The sequence below is a fragment of the Pseudophryne corroboree genome, unplaced genomic scaffold (assembly GCF_028390025.1).
Source record: "Pseudophryne corroboree isolate aPseCor3 unplaced genomic scaffold, aPseCor3.hap2 scaffold_299, whole genome shotgun sequence".
Lineage (NCBI taxonomy): Eukaryota > Metazoa > Chordata > Amphibia > Anura > Myobatrachidae > Pseudophryne > Pseudophryne corroboree.
The window spans coordinates 423,156-440,202 of NW_026969662.1; the positions used below are offsets into that span (position 1 = coordinate 423,156).

The following is a 17,047-nucleotide window of genomic DNA, read 5'->3' on the forward strand; positions in this document are numbered from 1 at the left end:
GCAACGCGCAGCTCTTTATATGGAATCCGAATCTCGCGAGAATCCGACAGCGGGATGATGACATTTTCCCTTGTTCAGGTTTTCCGAGTCAGGCGGGAACAACCGAGCCTGCCTCGGACCAGTGTAAACCACGTGGAGTTCGTCGGGAATTCGGTTCTCGGAGAACCGAACCCGCTCCTCTATATATACTATATTACTATGTTACTGTAGTATACAGAACACCACAATGCAATGAGCAGTGATAGTGAGCACTGATGAGGATACTAGAACTGACACTGAGCAGCAAGATGCAGCACTGGACTATTAGTAATGTACTGTAGTATGCTGAGCACCACAATGCAGCACAAGACAATGAGCAGTGATACTGAGCACTGATGAGGATACTACTGAGAACTGACACTGAGCAGGAGAGACACACTACTAGTATTACTGAGCAGCAATAAGTAACCACTGATACTGAGCACTGATATTGAGATTTCCACTGAGAGAACATAGCCACGTCCTCTCCGCTCTCTCTTCAATGCACGAGTAAAAATGGCAGCAACGCGCAGCTCTTTATATGTTACAGTGCCCAGCTGCTGCAAGAAATCAGCTTGAATGCTTCAGGGGATGGGGCATGGCCAACATGAGCCCCACACCAAAGGAGGGTGGGGGTGTTTAATGCAAACTAGGGGTCATCCAAGCACTGCAAAAGGCCGCCATGCCCTGCATGCCCCTTTTCTCTATGGAATCCGAATCAGCATGAATGCTTCAGGGGATGGGGCATGGCCAACATGAGCCCCACACCAAAGGAGGGTGGGGGTGTTTAATGCGAACTAGGGGTCATCCAAGCACTGCAAAAGGCCGCCATGCCCTGCATGCCCCTTTTCTCTTTTTATATGCAGATGAGGGTTCCAGCCAACTTTGGCCCACTGCTTGGATGACATCACCGTATGCAAATCCTTCTGCTGCAGACCTTCCCCCAGGAATGCTTGTACTAGTTGTTGGATATGGTTTGATATTTGATGGTGCTTCAGTATTAGGCAGCCTTCCGCCCTCCCATGTTCATCTGAAAAGATGTGGTCTCCCTGCAGTTGTTGTCCCCAGACGAGAGTTCCCTTGTGCTTCCTCAGTTGAATCTCCTTAACTTGACGGGGGAGGGGCTGCCCGAGCTGCCACCCTCCCCAGCCCTATCCCAACTCATACTTATTTTACATATTAGATCTCTTGATCATGAAGATTGTTCTCACAGGGTGAGGTTCATCCATTATATTTTAAAATAGGAAGGTACAAATTACATATTTGAATTGCATCTATGTGCTGGATTCAAATGTCCCCCCCCCTTCCTTTCTCAATTGTGCCCGTCAGCAGCTATTCTAAGGTTGCTGCCAATGGGTGTGACACATTCATTTCTTCTGTGGGGTACACTGGACTCCACAAGGATTCACATTGGGGTGTAGAGTAGGATCTTGATCTGAGGCACCAACCGGCTCAAAGCTTTTGACTGTTCTCAAGAAGCTCAGTGCATTCTCCTCTATAACCCCGCTTCCATGAACAGGGAGCTCAGTTTGTAGTTGGTGCCTTCAGTAGCAGGCCAATTAACAGGGGCCTGCCTCAGGCAGCCTATTCTTAGCTATTAATTTTGACAAGAAAAGAAGAACTTGTTTTATGAGAATCTACAAGGGCTGCAGCAGGCTAGGTCTAATAGACATCTTTACTGCAGCTTCATCACTCCCAGCGGCGCTGTATACTCCCGTGCCCTGGTTGCTGGGTCACTGCAGCGGAGGCTCCGGTTTCATCCTAAGGTCAGTCACACACACACCACCCTTCCGGATCACGAGGCCGCTGATGAAGGGGAGCGAGGCCGTAGGGGGTGGGCCGTGTGCGCACTGCGGTGGACACTGATTACTGGGCAGCCGCTCCACTAGCCACCAGGTACAGTTAAGGAGCACAGGTCTGGGGGTTTTTCTCCTATATTAACCCAATTTTGTACTGCCCGCAGCGCATTGTGATAGGTAATAGGGCCTGATTCAGGTTGGATTGCAATCACAATAAGCGATCCAACTGCAAAAATTGCTAAGAGCATACGCATGTGCCTGCATTTTCTGCGGCACCCCGCAGAGAATGTGATCGCCTCTGCCTGTCAATCGGGGCGGGGAAGGGGCGGAGAGGTGGGTCAGCAACACTCCATTTCCAAGTCAGGGATGGAGCGGTGCGGGGGCAAGGCTTCAAAATGGGGTCTGCAACGGAGGAGACACAGGGGGCGTGGTCACAGCGGCTGTATGACATCACATTCAGCCGCTGTGATCACAAAAATGGTGGCGGCTTCCTGCGCGCACATACAGTCTGCACCAGCAGGAGCCTACACCATTTTTTATGATCACGCTGAACTGCAGTGCGACTGCAATTACAGCATGGTCAAGAAGGGAGGCGTCATGCTGGGTGGCCATGCCCTGTCACTATGCAGGAGCCAGCACCTCTCACACACTAGTCCCCGGGTGCAGCCCCCAACCCCCGGGACACCCGGAGCAACAAAATGTAGATTCAGGCCACCAGGCCACGCCCCTACCTATGAAACCATGCCTCCTTTTTACCATTGCGCTGCTTATCTGCGCGCACTGCATTACAATCTCCCTCGCCACCTCTCTGGGTGTCACCAGTGATAGTGACACCTCTGCCATGCTTGTAGCAGCTGGTCCTAAGATCTACGCCTCACACCCTGAGTGTTTGCCCTTGTGACTTGTTGATCATCATAGCGAAGCAGATGCTTACAGAAAACTGCAGGGGCTTAGATTGAAAATAAAAAAAATGATGGGTATAAGGTAGAGAGGAGCGGGTTCGGTTCTCCGAGAACCGAATTCCCCACGAACTCCACGTGGTTTACACTGGTCCGAGGCAGGCTCGGTTGTTCCCGCCTGACTCGGAAAACCTGAACAAGGGAAAATGTCATCATCCCGCTGTCGGATTCTTGCGAGATTCGGATTCCATAGAGAAAAGGGGCATGCAGGGCATGGCGGCCTTTTGCAGTGCTTGGATGACCCCTTGTTCGCATTAAACACCCCCACCCTCCTTTGGTGTGGGGCTCATGTTGGCCATGCCCCATCCCCTGAAGCATTCAAGCTGATTTCTTGCAGCAGCTGGGCACTGTAACAGCTCCAGAGCTGCTCTGTAAGGCAAGTAAAAGGGTGTGGGCCCTGCAGCACCACCTGTAGTTCGCATTGTGCGTTGGAAGGCACAAAGTAAGCAGACGGGAGGAGAAGTCAGGATAGTACACAAGGGCATCCTTTTCTCTTAGTCCGTAGAGGATGCTGGGGTCACATTAAGAACCATGGGGTATAGACGGGATCCGCAAGAGACATGGGCACTTTAAGACTTTCAAAGGGTGTGAACTGGCTCCTCCCTCTATGCCCCTCCTCCAGACTCCAGTTATAGGAACTGTGCCCAGGGAGACGGACATTTCGAGGAAAGGATTTATAGTTAAACTAAGGTGAGCATCTTACCAGCTCACACCTTAAGCATGCCGCAGAACGTGGCATTCAACAGAACACAAGCCAACGGCATGAACAATTGCAGCAAAAAGCTGACCAGAACCGTAACACAACATGTGTATAACCACAAGTAATAACTGCAGACACAGTATGGACTGGGACGGGTGCCCAGCATCCTCTACGTACTAAGAGAAAAGGATTTACCGGTAGGTATTAAAATCCTATTTTCTCATACGACCTAGAGGATGCTGGGGTCACATTAAGAACCATGGGGTTATACCAAAGCTCTTGAACGGGTGGGAGAGTGCGTACGACTCTGCAGCACCGAATGACCCAACTTGAGGTTATCATCAGCCAAGGTATCAAACTTGTAAAACTTAGCAAAAGTGTTTACTAAATAGCTGCTCGGCAAAGTTGCAATGCCGAGACTCCCCGACCAGCTGCCCAGGATGAACCCACCTTTCTAGTAGAATGGGTCTTCACCTAATTCAGTAACGGCAATCCTGCCGTGGAATGAGCATGCTGAATCTTACCACAGATCCAGCGCATAATGGTCTGCATGGAAGCAGGACACCCAATCATGTTGGGAGCATACAGGACAAACAGAGCCTCTGTTTTCCTAATCTGAACCGTTCTGGTGACATAAATTTTCAAAGTTCTGACCACAGCCAGAGACTTTGACTCAACGAAGGTGTCAGTGGCCAAAGGCACCATGTGGAAAGATGAACCACCTTCGGCAGAAATTGTTGACGTGTCCTCAATTCTGCTCTATCTTCATGAAAGATCAAATAAAGGCTCTTGTGATACTGCATGGTTTGTACTGTTTTCCATGTGCTCCCAGATCTTTCAAGCAAGTAGCATGGTCAAGAAAGTTCTGTTTGAAAAGAAACAAACATTTACTGTCATTGTTATGCAAATAAACTTACATTAAAGCTAACAAGAAAGCACACTCGTTCTGTCTTTAAACTGATAAAAGAAACCCCAATAATATGGGGCATGCAAAAATTGAGATAAAACTCAGTTTTGCTCCTCTCCACGGAAATCTTTAATAAAAGGCGAAATATTTGTTAGTTCTGAAGAGAAACCAGAGCATGACCAAGATTCCACCTGTCGCCTGAGTGCCATGCCAGCAGTTCTCATTCAGCTCAAAGTGAGCACCCAATTTGAATGAAAGAAAGCAGATTTCTCACCAGGCTTCCCCTTGCTATAAACATGGTTTGTACTCTTTTCCATGTGCTCCCAGATCTTTCAAACAATTAGTGTGGTCAAGAAAGTTCTGTTTGAAAAGAAACAAACATTTACTGTAATTTCTATGCAAATGAGCTTACATTAAAGCACACTCGTTCTATCTTTAAACCAATAAAATAAAACCCCAATAAGATGGGGCATGCAAAAATTGAGATAAAACTCAGTTTTGCTCCTCTCCACGGAAATCTTTAGTAAAAGGCGAAAGATTTGTTCGTTCTGAAGAGAAACCACAGCATGACCAAGATTCTACCTGTCGCCTGAGTGCCATGCCAGCAGTCCTCATTCAGCTCAAAGTGAGCACCCAATTTGAAAGAAAGAAAGCAGATTTCTCACCAGGCTTCCCCTTGCTATAAACATGGTTTGTACTCTTTTCCATGTGCTCCCAGATCTTTCAAGCAATTAGTATAGTCAAGAAAGTTCTGTTTGAAAAGAAACAAACATTTACTGTCATTTCTACGCAAATGAGCTTACATTAAAGCACACTCGTTCTATCTTTAAACTGATAAAAGAAACCCCAATAAGACGGGGCATGCAAAAATTGAGATAAAACTCAGTTTTGCTCCTCTCCACGGAAATCTTTAGTAAAAGGCGAAAGATTTGTTCGTTCTGAAGAGAAACCAGAGCATGACCAAGATTCCACCTGTCGCCTGAGTGCCATGCCAGCAGTCCTCATTCAGCTCAAAGTGAGCACCCAATTTGAAAGAAAGAAAGCAGATTTCTCACCAGGCTTCCCCTTGCTATAAGCATGGTTTGTACTCTTTTCCATGTGCTCCCAGATCTTTCAAGCAATTAGTATGGTCAAGAAAGTTCTGCTTGAAAAGAAACAGACATTTATTGTCATTGTTATGCAAATATACTTACATTAAAGCTAACAAGAAAGCACACTCGTTCTGTCTTTAATCCGATAAAAGAAACCCCAATAATATGGGACATGCAAAAATTGAGATAAAACTCAGTTTTGCTCCTCTCCACGGAAATCTTTAGTAAAAGGCGAAAGATTTGTTCGTTCTGAAGAGAAACCAGAGCATGACCAAGATTCCACCTGTCGCCTGAGTGCCGTGCCAGCAGTCCTCATTCAGATCAAAGTGAGCGCCCAATTTGAAAGAAAGCAGATTTCTCACCTGTCTTCTCCTTGCTATAAGCATGGTTTGTACGGTATTCCATGTGCTCCCAGATCTTTCAAGCAAGTAGCATGGTCAAGAAAGTTCTGTTTGAAAAGAAACAAACATTTACTGTCATTTCTATGCAAATGAGCTTACATTAAAGCACACTCATTCTATCTTTAAACCGATAAAAGAAACCCCAAAAAGATGGGGCATGCAAAAATTGAGATAAAACTCGGTTTTGCTCCTCTCCACGGAAATCTTTAGTAAAAGGCGAAAGATTTGTTCGTTCTGAAGAGAAACCAGAGCATGACCAAGATTTTTATCTGAAAATATGTGTTCTCCCTGCAGTTGTTGTCCCCAGATGAGAGTTCCCTTGTGCTGCCTCAGTTGAATCTCCTTTACTTGACAGGGGGATGCTCGAGCAGCGACCCTCCCCAGCTCTAGCCCAACTCCTACTTACCTGCCAGGTGAGATACTATGATCATGAAGGTGCTTCTCCCAGGGCAAGGCTCACCCATTGCACTCTGGGTGTGCTGCTTCTGCGATTTCCCCAAATGTGGGAAACTTGACTGCATAATTTGTGTTTCCCCTGGTCGGCTCTCGTATAATTCAGATCTCTTTGTCTCAGGTCTCTCTCCAGCCTAGTTTGCTGTCTGTTTCTACTTCTCTTTTCTTGAGCCGCTCCCTTCTATGCCCTTGCGCACTATCCTGACTTCTCCCGTCTGCTTACTTTGTGCCTTCCAACGCACAATGCAAACTACAGGTAGTGCTGCAGGACCCACACCCTTTTACTTGCCTTACAGAGCGTCTCTGGAGCAGTTACAGTGCCCAGCTGCTGCAAGAAATCAGCTTGAATGCTTCAGGGGCTGGGGAATAGCCAACATGAGCCCCACACCGAAGGAGGGTGGAGGTGTGTAATGCGAACTAGGGGTCATCCAAGCGCCGCAAAAGGCCGCCATGCCCTGCACGCCCCTTGTCTCTTTTCATATGCAGACGAGGGTTGAAGCCAACTTTGACCCACTGTTTGGATGACATCACCATATGCAAATCCATCTGCTGCAGGCCTTCCCCCAGGAATGCTTGCACTAGTTGTTGCATTTGGTTTGTTGTTTGGGGGTGCTTCAGTATTAGGCAGCCTTCTGCCCTCCCATGTTCATCTGAAAATATATGTTCTCCCTGCAGTTGTTGTCCCCAGATGAGAGTTCCCTTGTGCTGCCTCAGTTGAATCTCCTTTACTTGACAGAGATGTGCCTGAGCAGCGGCCCTCACCAGCCCTATCCCAAATCATACTTATTTTGCATAGGCGATACCATGGTCATGAAGATTGTTCTCCCAGGGTGAGGTTCATTCATTGCATTCTGGGTATGCTGACCCCTGTGATTTCCCCAAATGTGGGAAACTCGACTGCATTATTTGTGGTAGTGGGGGACTGTGTTTGTGCTTTCCTCTGGTCAGCTCTGGTAAAAATCAGATTTCTTTATCTCAGATCTTCCTCTAGCCTTGTTCTTCTTTCGAGAGTTCCCTTGTGCTGCCTCAGTTGGATCTCTTTCACTTGACAGGGGGGTGCCCGAGCAGCGACCCTCCCGAGCTCTAGCCCAACTCCTACTTACCTGCCAGGTGAGATACTATGATCATGAAGGTGCTTCTCCCAGGGCAAGGCTCACCCATTGCACTCTGGTTGTGCTGCCCCTGTGATTTCCCCAAATGTGGGAAACTTGACTGCATAATTTGTGTTTCCCTTGGTCGGCTCTCGTATAATTCAGATCTCTTTGTCTCAGGTCTATCTCCAGCCTAGTTTGCTGTCTGTTTCCACTTCTCTTTTCTTGAGCCGCTCCCTTCTATGCCCTTGCGCACTATCCTGACTTCTCCCGTCTGCTTACTTCGTGCCTTCCAACGCACAATGCAAACTACAGGTAGTGCTGCAGGGCCCACACCCTTTTACTTGCCTTACAGAGCAGCTCTGGAGCAGTTACAGTGCCCAGCTGCTGCAAGAAATCAGCTTGAATGCTTCAGGGGCTGGGGCATAGCCAACATGAGCCCCACACCGAAGGAGGGTGGAGGTGTGTAATGCTAACTAGGGGTCATCCAAGCGCCGCAAAAGGACGCCATGCCCTGCACGCCCCTTTTCTCTTTTCATATGCAGACGAGGGTTGAAGCCAACTTTGACCCACTGCTTGGATGGCATCACCATATGCAAATCCATCTGCTGCAGGCCTTCCCCCAGGAATGCTTGCACTAGTTGTAGCATTTGGTTTGTTGTTTGGGGGTGCTTCAGTATTAGGCAGCCTTCTGCCCTCCCATGTTCATCTGAAAATATGTGTTCTCCCTGCAGTTGTTGTCCCCAGATGAGAGTTCCCTTGTGCTGCCTCAGTTGAATCTCCTTTACTTGACAGAGATGTGCCTGAGCAGCGGCCCTCCCCAGCCCTATCCCAAATCATACTTATTTTGCATAGGAGAGACCATGGTCTTGAAGATTGTTCTCCCAGGGTGAGGTTCATTCATTGCATTCTGGGTATGCTGACCCCTGTGATTTCCCCAAATGTGGGAAACTCAACTGCATTATTTGTGGTAGTGGGGGACTGTGTTTGTGCTTTCCTCTGGTCAGCTCTGGTAAAAGTCAGATTTCTTTGTTTCAGTTCTTCCTCTAGCCTTGTTCTTCTTTCGAGAGTTCCCTTGTGCTGCCTCAGTTGGATCTCCTTCACTTGACAGGGGGGTGCCCGAGCAGCGACCCTCCCCAGCTCTAGCCCAACTTCTACTTACCTGCCAGGTGAGATACTATAATCATGAAGGTGCTTCTCCCAGGGCAAGGCTCACCCATTGCACTCTGGATTTGCTGCCCCTGCGATTTCCCCAAATGTGGGAAACTTGACTGCATAATTTGTGTTTCCCCTGGTCGGCTCTCGTATAATTCAGATCTCTTTGTCTCAGGTCTCTCTCCAGCCTAGTTTGCTGTCTGTTTCCACTTCTCTTTTCTTAAGCCGCTCCATTCTATGGCCTTGCGCACTATCCTTACTTCTCCCGTCTGCTTACTTTGTGCCTTCCAATGCACAATGCAAACTACAGGTAGTGCTGCAGGGCCCACACCCTTTTACTTGCTTTACAGAGCAGCTCTGGAGCTGTTACAGTGCCCAGCTGCTGCAAGAAATCAGCTTGAATGCTTCAGGGGCTGGGGCATAGCCAACATGAGCCCCACACCGAAGGAGGGTGGAGGTGTTTAATGCGAACTAGGGGTCATCCAAGCGCCGCAAAAGGCAGCCATGCCCTGCACACCCCTTTTTTATTTTCATATGCAGACGAGGGTTGAATCCAACTTTGACCCACTGCTTGGATGACATCACCATATGCAAATCCGTCTGCTGCAGGCCTTCCCCCAGGAATGCTTGCACTAGTAGTTGCATTTGGTTTGTTGTTTGGGGGTGCTTCAGTATTAGGCAGCCTTCTGCCCTCCCATGTTCATCTGAAAATATGTGTTCTCCCTGCAGTTGTTGTCCCCAGATGAGAGTTCCCTTGTGCTGCCTCAGTTGAATCTCCTTTACTTGACAGAGATGTGCCTGAGCAGCGGCCCTCCCCAGCCCTATCCCAAATCATACTTATTTTGCATAGGAGATACCATGGTCATGAAGATTGTTCTCCCAGGGTGAGGTTCATTCATTGCACTCTGGGTATGCTGACCCCTGTGATTTCCCCAAATGTGGGAAACTCGACTGCATTATTTGTGGTAGTGGGGGACTGTGTTTGTGCTTTCCTCTGGTCAGCTCTGGTAAAAGTCAGATTTCTTTGTCTCAGATCTTCCTCTAGCCTTGTTCTTCTTTCGAGAGTTCCCTTGTGCTGCCTCAGTTGGATCTCCTTCACTTGACAGGGGGTGCCCGAGCAGCAATCCTCCACAGCTCTAGCCCAACTCCTACTTACCTGCCAGGTGAGATACTATGATCTTCACTGTTAGGGCAATCAGGATGTGGAATTCCCTGCCAGGGAAGGTGGTAATGGCGGACTCTGTAATTGGATTTAAAAAAGGAATGGATACATTTCTGAATGAAAAAGCTATCCAAGGTTATAATACTTAAAATATCAACATGGTTAATCCGGGGGTAACATGAGTTATAGTAGCTAACTAGTCATAAAACATTATTCAGCAAGTATGTAGAATCATCACAACTTAAAACAGGTTGAACACGATGGGCAATTTGCCTCTATTCAACCTCAAAAACTATGTTACCATAAGTTACTATATTACTATGTTACTGTAGTATACAGAACACCACAATGTAATGAGCAGTGATAGTGAGCACTGATGAGGATACTAGAACTGACACTGAGCAGCAAGATGCAGCACTGGACTATTAGTAATGTACTGTAGTATGCTGAGCACCACAATGCAGCACAAGACAATGAGCAGTGATACTGAGCACTGATGAGGATACTACTGAGAACTGACACTGAGCAGGAGAGACACACTACTAGTATTACTGAGCAGCAATAAGTAACCACTGATACTGAGCACTGATATTGAGATTTCCACTGAGAGAACATAGCCACGTCCTCTCCGCTCTCTCTTCAATGCACGAGTAAAAATGGCGGCAACGCGCAGCTCTTTATATGGAATCCGAATCTCGCGAGAATCCGACAGCGGGATGATGACATTTTCCCTTGTTCAGGTTTTCCGAGTCAGGCGGGAACAACCGAGCCTGCCTCGGACCAGTGTAAACCACGTGGAGTTCGTCGGGAATTCGGTTCTCGGAGAACCGAACCCGCTCCTCTATATATACTATATTACTATGTTACTGTAGTATACAGAACACCACAATGCAATGAGCAGTGATAGTGAGCACTGATGAGGATACTAGAACTGACACTGAGCAGCAAGATGCAGCACTGGACTATTAGTAATGTACTGTAGTATGCTGAGCACCACAATGCAGCACAAGACAATGAGCAGTGATACTGAGCACTGATGAGGATACTACTGAGAACTGACACTGAGCAGGAGAGACACACTACTAGTATTACTGAGCAGCAATAAGTAACCACTGATACTGAGCACTGATATTGAGATTTCCACTGAGAGAACATAGCCACGTCCTCTCCGCTCTCTCTTCAATGCACGAGTAAAAATGGCAGCAACGCGCAGCTCTTTATATGGAATCCGAATCTCACGAGAATCTGACAGCGGGATGATGACATTTTCCCTTGTTCAGGTTTTCCGAGTCAGGCAGGAACAACCGAGCCTGCCTCGGACCAATGTAAACCACGTGGAGTTCGTGGGGAATTCGGTTCTCGGAGAACCGAACCCGCTCCTCTCTACCTTATACCCATCAATTGTTTTTATTTTCAATCTAAGCCCCTGCAGTTTTCTGTAAGCATCTGCTTCGCTATGATGATCAACAAGTCACAAGGGCAAACACTCAGGGCTTGAGGCGTAGATCTTAGGACCAGCTGCTACAAGCATGGCAGAGGTGTCACTATCACTGGTGACACCCAGAGAGGTGGCGAGGGAGATTGTAATGCAGTGCGCGCAGATAAACAGCGCAATGGTAAAAAGGAGGCATGGTTTCATAGGTAGGGGCGTGGCCTGGTGGCCTGAATCTACATTTTGTTGCTCCGGGTGTCCCGGGGGTTGGGGGCTGCACCCGGGGACTAGTGTGTGAGCGGTGCTGGCTCCTGCACAGTGACAGGGCATGGCCACCCAGCATGACGCCTCCCTTCTTGACCATGCTGTAATTGCAGTCGCACTGCAGTTCAGCGTGATCATAAAAAATGGTGTAGGCTCCTGCTGGTGCAGACTGTAGAGAAAAGCTGCTGTGACCACGCCCCCTGTGTCTCCTCCGTTGCAGACCCCATTTTGAAGCCTTGCCCCCGGACTAAGAGAAAAGAATGCCCTTGCGCACTATCCTGACTTCTCCTCCCGTCTGCTTAATTTGTGCCTTCCAACGCACAATGCGAACAAGAGGTGGTGCTGCAGGGCCCACACCCTTTTACTTGCCTTACAGAACAGCTCTGGAGCTGTTACAGTGCCCAGCTGCTGCAAGAAATCAGCTTGAATGCATCAGGGGATGGGGCATGGCCAACATGAGCCCCACACCAAAGGAGGGTGGAGGTGTTTAATGCGAACTAGGGGTCATCCAAGCACTGCAAAAGGCCGCCATGCCCTGCATGCCCCTTTTCTCTTTTCATATGCAGATGAGGGTTCCAGTCAACTTTGGCCCACTGCTTGGATTTACATCACCGTATGCAAATCCGTCTGCTGCAGACCTTCCCCCAGGAGTGCTTGTACTAGTTGTTGCATATGGGCCCTCATTCCGAGTCGTTCGCTCTGTAAATTTCATCGCATCGCAGTGAAATTCTGCTTAGTACGCATGCGCAATATTCGCACTGCGACTGCGCCAAGTAATTTTACAATGAAGAAAGTATTTTTACTCACGGCTTTTTCTTCGCTCCGGCGATCGTAATGTGATTGACAGGAAATGGGTGTTACTGGGCGGAAACAGGCCGTTTTATGGGCGTGTGGGAAAAAACGCTACAGTTTCCGGAAAAAACGCAGGAGTGGCCGGAGAAACGGGGGAGTGTCTGGGCGAACTCTGGGAGTGTTTGTGACGTCAAACCAGGAACGACAAGCACTGAACTGATCGCAGATGCCGAGTAAGTCTGAAGCTACTCTGAAACTGCTAAGTAGTTTGTAATCGCAATATTGCGAATACATCGGTCGCAATTTTAAGAAGCTAAGATTCACTCCCAGTAGGCGGCGGCTTAGCGTGTGTAACTCTGCTAAAATCGCCTTGCGAGCGATCAACTCGGAATGAGGGCCATGGTTTGATATTTGATGGTGCTTCAGTATTAGGCTGCCTTCCGCCCTCCCATGTTCATCTGAAAAGATGTGGTCTCCCTGCAGTTGTTGTCCCAAGATGAGAGTTCCCTTGTGCTGCCTCAGTTGAATCTCCTTTACTTGACAGAGATGTGCCTGAGCAGCGGCCCTCACCAGCCCTATCCCAAATCATACTTATTTTGCATAGGAGATACCATGGTCATGAAGATTGTTCTCCCAGGGTGAGGTTCATTCATTGCATTCTGGGTATGCTGACCCCTGTGATTTTCCCAAATGTGGGAAACTCGACTGCATTATTTGTGGTAGTGGGGGACTGTGTTTGTGCTTTCCTCTGGTCAGCTCTGGTAAAAGTCAGATTTCTTTGTCTCAGATCTTCCTCTAGCCTTGTTCTTCTTTCGAGAGTTCCCTGGTGCTGCTTCAGTTGGATCTCCTTCACTTCACAGGGGGGAACCCGAGCAGCGACCCTCCCCAGCTCTAGCCCAACTCCTACTTACCTGCCAGGTGAGATACTATGATCATGAAGGTGCTTCTCCCAGGGCAAGGCTCAACCATTGCACTCTGGGTGTGCTGCTCTTGCGATTTCCCCAAATGTGGGAAACTTGACTGCATAATTTGTGTTTCCCCTCGTCGGCTCTCGTATAATTCAGATCTCTTTGTCTCAGGTCTCTCTCCAGCCTAGTTTGCTGTCTGTTTCCACTTCTCTTTTCTTGAGCCGCTCCCTTCTATGCCCTTGCGCACTATCCTGACTTCTCCCGTCTGCTTACTTCGTGCCTTCCAACGCACAATGCGAACTACAGGTAGTGCTGCAGGGCCCACACCCTTTTACTTGCCTTACAGAGTAGCTCTGGAGCAGTTACAGTGCCCAGCTGCTGCAAGAAATCAGCTTGAATGCTTCAGGGGCTGGGGCATAGCCAACATGAGCCCCACACCGAAGGAGGGAGGAGGTGTGTAATGCAAACTAGGGGTCATCCAAGCGCTGCAAAAGGCCGCCATGCCCTGCACGCCCCTTTTCTCTTTTCATATGCAGACGAGGGTTGAAGCCAACTTTGACCCACTGCTTGGATGACATCACCATATGCAAATCCATCTGCTGCAGGCCTTCCCCCAGGAATGCTTGCACTAGTTGTTGCATTTGGTTTGTTGTTTGGGGGTGCTTCAGTATTAGGCAGCCTTCTGCCCTCACATGTTCATCTGAAAATATGTGTTCTCCCTGCAGTTGTTGTCCCCAGATGAGAGTTCCCTTGTGCTGCCTCAGTTGAATCTCCTTTACTTGACAGAGATGTGCCTGAGAAGCGGCCCTCCCCAGCCCTATCCCAAATCATACTTATTTTGCATAGGCGATACCATGGTCATGAAGATTGTTCTCCCAGGGTGAGGTTCATTCATTGCATTCTGGGTATGCTGACCCCTGTGATTTCCCCAAATGTGGGAAACTCGACTGCATTATTTGTGGTAGTGGGGGACTGTGTTTGTGCTTTCCTCTGGCCAGCTCTGGAAAAAGTCAGATTTCTTTGTCTCAGATCTTCCTCTAGCCTTGTTCTTCTTTCGAGAGTTCCCTTGTGCTGCCTCAGTTGGATCTCTTTCACTTGACAGGGGGGTGCCCGAACAGCGACCCTCCCCAGCTCTAGCCCAACTCCTACTTACCTGCCAGGTGAGATACTATGATCATGAAGGTGCTTCTCCCAGGGCAAGGCTCACCCATTGCACTCTGGGTGTGCTGCCCCTGCGATTTCCCCAAATGTGGGAAACTTGACTGCATAATTTGTGTTTCCCTTGGTCGGCTCTCGTATAATTCAGATCTCTTTGTCTCAGGTCTCTCTCCAGCCTAGTTTGCTGTCTGTTTCCACTTCTCTTTTCTTCAGCCGCTCCCTTCTATACCCTTGTGCACTATCCTGACTTCTCCTCCCGTCTGCTTACTTTGTGCCTTCCAATGCACAATGCAAACTACAGGTAGTGCTGCAGGGCCCACACCCTTTTACTTGCCTTACAGAGCAGCTCTGGAGCTGTTACAGTGCCCAGCTGCTGCAAGAAATCAGCTTGAATGCTTCAGGGGATGGGGCATGGCCAACATGAGCCCCACACCAAAGGAGGGTGGAGGTGTTTAATGCGAACTAGGGGTCATCCAAGCACCGCAAAAGGCCGCCATGCCCTGCACGCCCCTTTTCTCTTTTCATATGCAGATGAGGGTTGAAGCCAACTTTGACCCACTGCTTGGATGACATCACCGTATGCAAATCCGTCTTCTGCAGAACTTCCCCCAGGAATGCTTGCACTAGTTGTTGCATTTGGTTTGTTGTTTGGGGGTGCTTCAGTATTAGGCAGCCTTCTGCCCTCCCATGTTCATCTGAAAATATGTGTTCTCCCTGCAGTTGTTGTCCCCAGATGAGAGTTCCCTTGTGCTGCCTCAGTTAAATCTCCTTTACTTGACAGAGATGTGCATGAGCAGCGGCCCTCCCCAGCCCTATTCCAAATCATACTTATTTTGCATAGGAGATACCATGGTCATGAAGATTTTTCTCCCAGGGTGAGGTTCATTCATTGCATTTTGGGTATGCTGACCCCTGTGATTTCCCCAAATGTGGGAAACTCAGCTGCATTATTTGTGGTAGTGGGGGACTGTGTTTGTGCTTTCCTCTGGTCAGCTCTGGTAAAAGTCAGATTTCTTTGTCTCAGATTTTCCTCTAGCCTTGTTCTTCTTTCGAGAGTTCCCTTGTGCTGCCTTAGTTGGATCTCCTTCACTTTACAGGGGGGTACCCGAGCAGCGACCCTCCCCAGCTCTAGCCCAACTCCTACTTACCTGCCAGGTGAGATACTATGATCATGAAGGTGCTTCTCCCAGGGCAAGGCTAACCCATTGCACTCTGGGTGTGCTGCTCCTGCGATTTCCCCAAATGTGGGAAACTTGACTGTATAATTTGTGTTTCCCCTGGTCGGCTCTCGTATAATTCAGATCTCTTTGTCTCAGGTCTCTCTCCAGCCTAGTTTGCTGTCTGTTTCCACTTCTCTTTTCTTGAGCCGCTCCCTTCTATGCCCTTGCGCACTATCCTGACTTCTCCTCCTGTCTGCTTACTTTGTGCCTTCCAACGCACAATGCGAACTACAGGTAGTGCTGCAGGGCCCACACCCTTTTACTTGCCTTACAGAGCAGCTCTGGAGCTGTTACAGTGCCCAGCTGCTGCAAGAAATCAGCTTGAATGCTTCAGGGGCTGGGGCATAGCCAACATGAGCCCCACACCAAAGGAGGGTGGAGGTGTTTAATGCAAACTAGGGGTCAGCCAAGCGCCGCAAAAGGCCACCATGCCCTGCACGCCCCTTTTCTCTTTTCATATGCAGACGAGGGTTGAAGCCAACTTTGACCCACTGCTTGGATGACATCACCATATGCAAATCCATCTGCGGCAGGCCTTCCCCCAGGAATGCTTGCACTAGTTGTTGCATTTGGTTTGTTGTTTGGGGGTGCTTCAGTATTAGGCAGTCTTCTGCCCTCCCATGTTCATCTGAAAATATATGTTCTCCCTGCAGTTGTTGTCCCAAGATGAGAGTTCCCTTGTGCTGCCTCAGTTGAATCTCCTTTACTTGACAGAGATGTGCATGAGCAGCGGCCCTCCCCAGCCCTATTCCAAATCATACTTATTTTGCATAGGAGATACCATGGTCATGAAGATTTTTCTCCCAGGGTGAGGTTCATTCATTGCATTTTGGGTATGCTGACCCCTGTGATTTCCCCAAATGTGGGAAACTTGACTGCATTATTTGTGGTAGTGGGAGACTGTGTTTGTGCTTTCCTCTGGTCAGCTCTGGTAAAAGTCAGATTTCTTTGTCTCAGATCTTCCTCTAGCCTTGTTCTTCTTTCAAGAGTTCCCTGGTGCTGCCTCAGTTGGATCTCCTTCACTTCACAGGGGGGAACCCGAGCAGCGACCCTCCCCAGCTCTAGCCCAACTCCTACTTACCTGCCAGGTGAGATACTATGATCATGAAGGTGCTTCTCCCAGGGCAAGGCTCAACCATTGCACTCTGGGTGTGCTGCTCCTGCGATTTCCCCAAAATGTGGGAAACTTGACTGCATAATTTGTGTTTCCCCTCGTCGGCTCTCGTATAATTCAGATCTCTTTGTCTCAGGTCTCTCTCCAGCCTAGTTTGCTGTCTGTTTCCACTTCTCTTTTCTTGAGCCGCTCCCTTCTATGCCCTTGCGCACTATCCTGACTTCTCCCGTCTGCTTACTTCGTGCCTTCCAACGCACAATGCGAACTACAGGTAGTGCTGCAGGGTCCACACCCTTTTACTTGCCTTACAGAGTAGCTCTGGAGCAGTTACAGTGCCCAGCTGCTGCAAGAAATCAGCTTGAATGCTTCAGGGGCTGGGGCATAGCCAACATGAGCCCCACACCGAAGGAGGGTGGAGGTGTG

The 17,047-nt window shown here is 48.7% G+C and overlaps 17 non-coding genes and 2 pseudogenes across 17 annotated transcripts; 14 read left to right on the forward strand and 5 right to left on the reverse strand.

The window, feature by feature from the left end:
• Positions 1-4,444: 4,444 nt before the first annotated feature.
• LOC135016512 (U5 spliceosomal RNA) lies at positions 4,445-4,560 on the reverse strand. The gene has a single exon (XR_010214597.1). It is a non-coding gene; the product is annotated as a U5 spliceosomal RNA (small nuclear RNA).
• Positions 4,561-4,835: 275 nt separating this feature from the next.
• On the reverse strand, positions 4,836-4,951 carry LOC135016498 (U5 spliceosomal RNA). Its single transcript, XR_010214582.1, has one exon. It is a non-coding gene; the product is annotated as a U5 spliceosomal RNA (small nuclear RNA).
• A 274-nt stretch (positions 4,952-5,225) lies between these two features.
• LOC135016493 (U5 spliceosomal RNA) lies at positions 5,226-5,341 on the reverse strand. Its single transcript, XR_010214577.1, has one exon. It is a non-coding gene; the product is annotated as a U5 spliceosomal RNA (small nuclear RNA).
• Positions 5,342-5,627: 286 nt separating this feature from the next.
• On the reverse strand, positions 5,628-5,743 carry LOC135016494 (U5 spliceosomal RNA). Its single transcript, XR_010214578.1, has one exon. It is a non-coding gene; the product is annotated as a U5 spliceosomal RNA (small nuclear RNA).
• Positions 5,744-6,013: 270 nt separating this feature from the next.
• On the reverse strand, positions 6,014-6,129 carry LOC135016488 (U5 spliceosomal RNA). Its single transcript, XR_010214572.1, has one exon. It is a non-coding gene; the product is annotated as a U5 spliceosomal RNA (small nuclear RNA).
• Positions 6,130-6,273: 144 nt separating this feature from the next.
• LOC135016369 (U1 spliceosomal RNA) lies at positions 6,274-6,436 on the forward strand. Its single transcript, XR_010214501.1, has one exon. It is a non-coding gene; the product is annotated as a U1 spliceosomal RNA (small nuclear RNA).
• Positions 6,437-7,107: 671 nt separating this feature from the next.
• On the forward strand, positions 7,108-7,271 carry LOC135016206 (U1 spliceosomal RNA). Its single transcript, XR_010214341.1, has one exon. It is a non-coding gene; the product is annotated as a U1 spliceosomal RNA (small nuclear RNA).
• Positions 7,272-7,423: 152 nt separating this feature from the next.
• On the forward strand, positions 7,424-7,586 carry LOC135016428 (U1 spliceosomal RNA). Its single transcript, XR_010214540.1, has one exon. It is a non-coding gene; the product is annotated as a U1 spliceosomal RNA (small nuclear RNA).
• A 671-nt stretch (positions 7,587-8,257) lies between these two features.
• Positions 8,258-8,421, forward strand: LOC135016165 (U1 spliceosomal RNA). The gene has a single exon (XR_010214302.1). It is a non-coding gene; the product is annotated as a U1 spliceosomal RNA (small nuclear RNA).
• A 152-nt stretch (positions 8,422-8,573) lies between these two features.
• Positions 8,574-8,736, forward strand: LOC135016444 (U1 spliceosomal RNA). The gene has a single exon (XR_010214550.1). It is a non-coding gene; the product is annotated as a U1 spliceosomal RNA (small nuclear RNA).
• Positions 8,737-9,407: 671 nt separating this feature from the next.
• On the forward strand, positions 9,408-9,571 carry LOC135016390 (U1 spliceosomal RNA). Its single transcript, XR_010214520.1, has one exon. It is a non-coding gene; the product is annotated as a U1 spliceosomal RNA (small nuclear RNA).
• Positions 9,572-12,811: 3,240 nt separating this feature from the next.
• Positions 12,812-12,975, forward strand: LOC135016501 (U1 spliceosomal RNA). The gene has a single exon (XR_010214585.1). It is a non-coding gene; the product is annotated as a U1 spliceosomal RNA (small nuclear RNA).
• Positions 12,976-13,127: 152 nt separating this feature from the next.
• LOC135016440 (U1 spliceosomal RNA) lies at positions 13,128-13,263 on the forward strand (annotated as a pseudogene).
• Positions 13,264-13,961: 698 nt separating this feature from the next.
• Positions 13,962-14,125, forward strand: LOC135016207 (U1 spliceosomal RNA). The gene has a single exon (XR_010214342.1). It is a non-coding gene; the product is annotated as a U1 spliceosomal RNA (small nuclear RNA).
• A 152-nt stretch (positions 14,126-14,277) lies between these two features.
• On the forward strand, positions 14,278-14,440 carry LOC135016344 (U1 spliceosomal RNA). The gene has a single exon (XR_010214477.1). It is a non-coding gene; the product is annotated as a U1 spliceosomal RNA (small nuclear RNA).
• Positions 14,441-15,114: 674 nt separating this feature from the next.
• LOC135016168 (U1 spliceosomal RNA) lies at positions 15,115-15,278 on the forward strand. Its single transcript, XR_010214305.1, has one exon. It is a non-coding gene; the product is annotated as a U1 spliceosomal RNA (small nuclear RNA).
• Positions 15,279-15,430: 152 nt separating this feature from the next.
• LOC135016395 (U1 spliceosomal RNA) lies at positions 15,431-15,593 on the forward strand. Its single transcript, XR_010214524.1, has one exon. It is a non-coding gene; the product is annotated as a U1 spliceosomal RNA (small nuclear RNA).
• Positions 15,594-16,267: 674 nt separating this feature from the next.
• LOC135016261 (U1 spliceosomal RNA) lies at positions 16,268-16,431 on the forward strand. Its single transcript, XR_010214396.1, has one exon. It is a non-coding gene; the product is annotated as a U1 spliceosomal RNA (small nuclear RNA).
• Positions 16,432-16,583: 152 nt separating this feature from the next.
• LOC135016436 (U1 spliceosomal RNA) lies at positions 16,584-16,720 on the forward strand (annotated as a pseudogene).
• Positions 16,721-17,047: the final 327 nt, after the last annotated feature.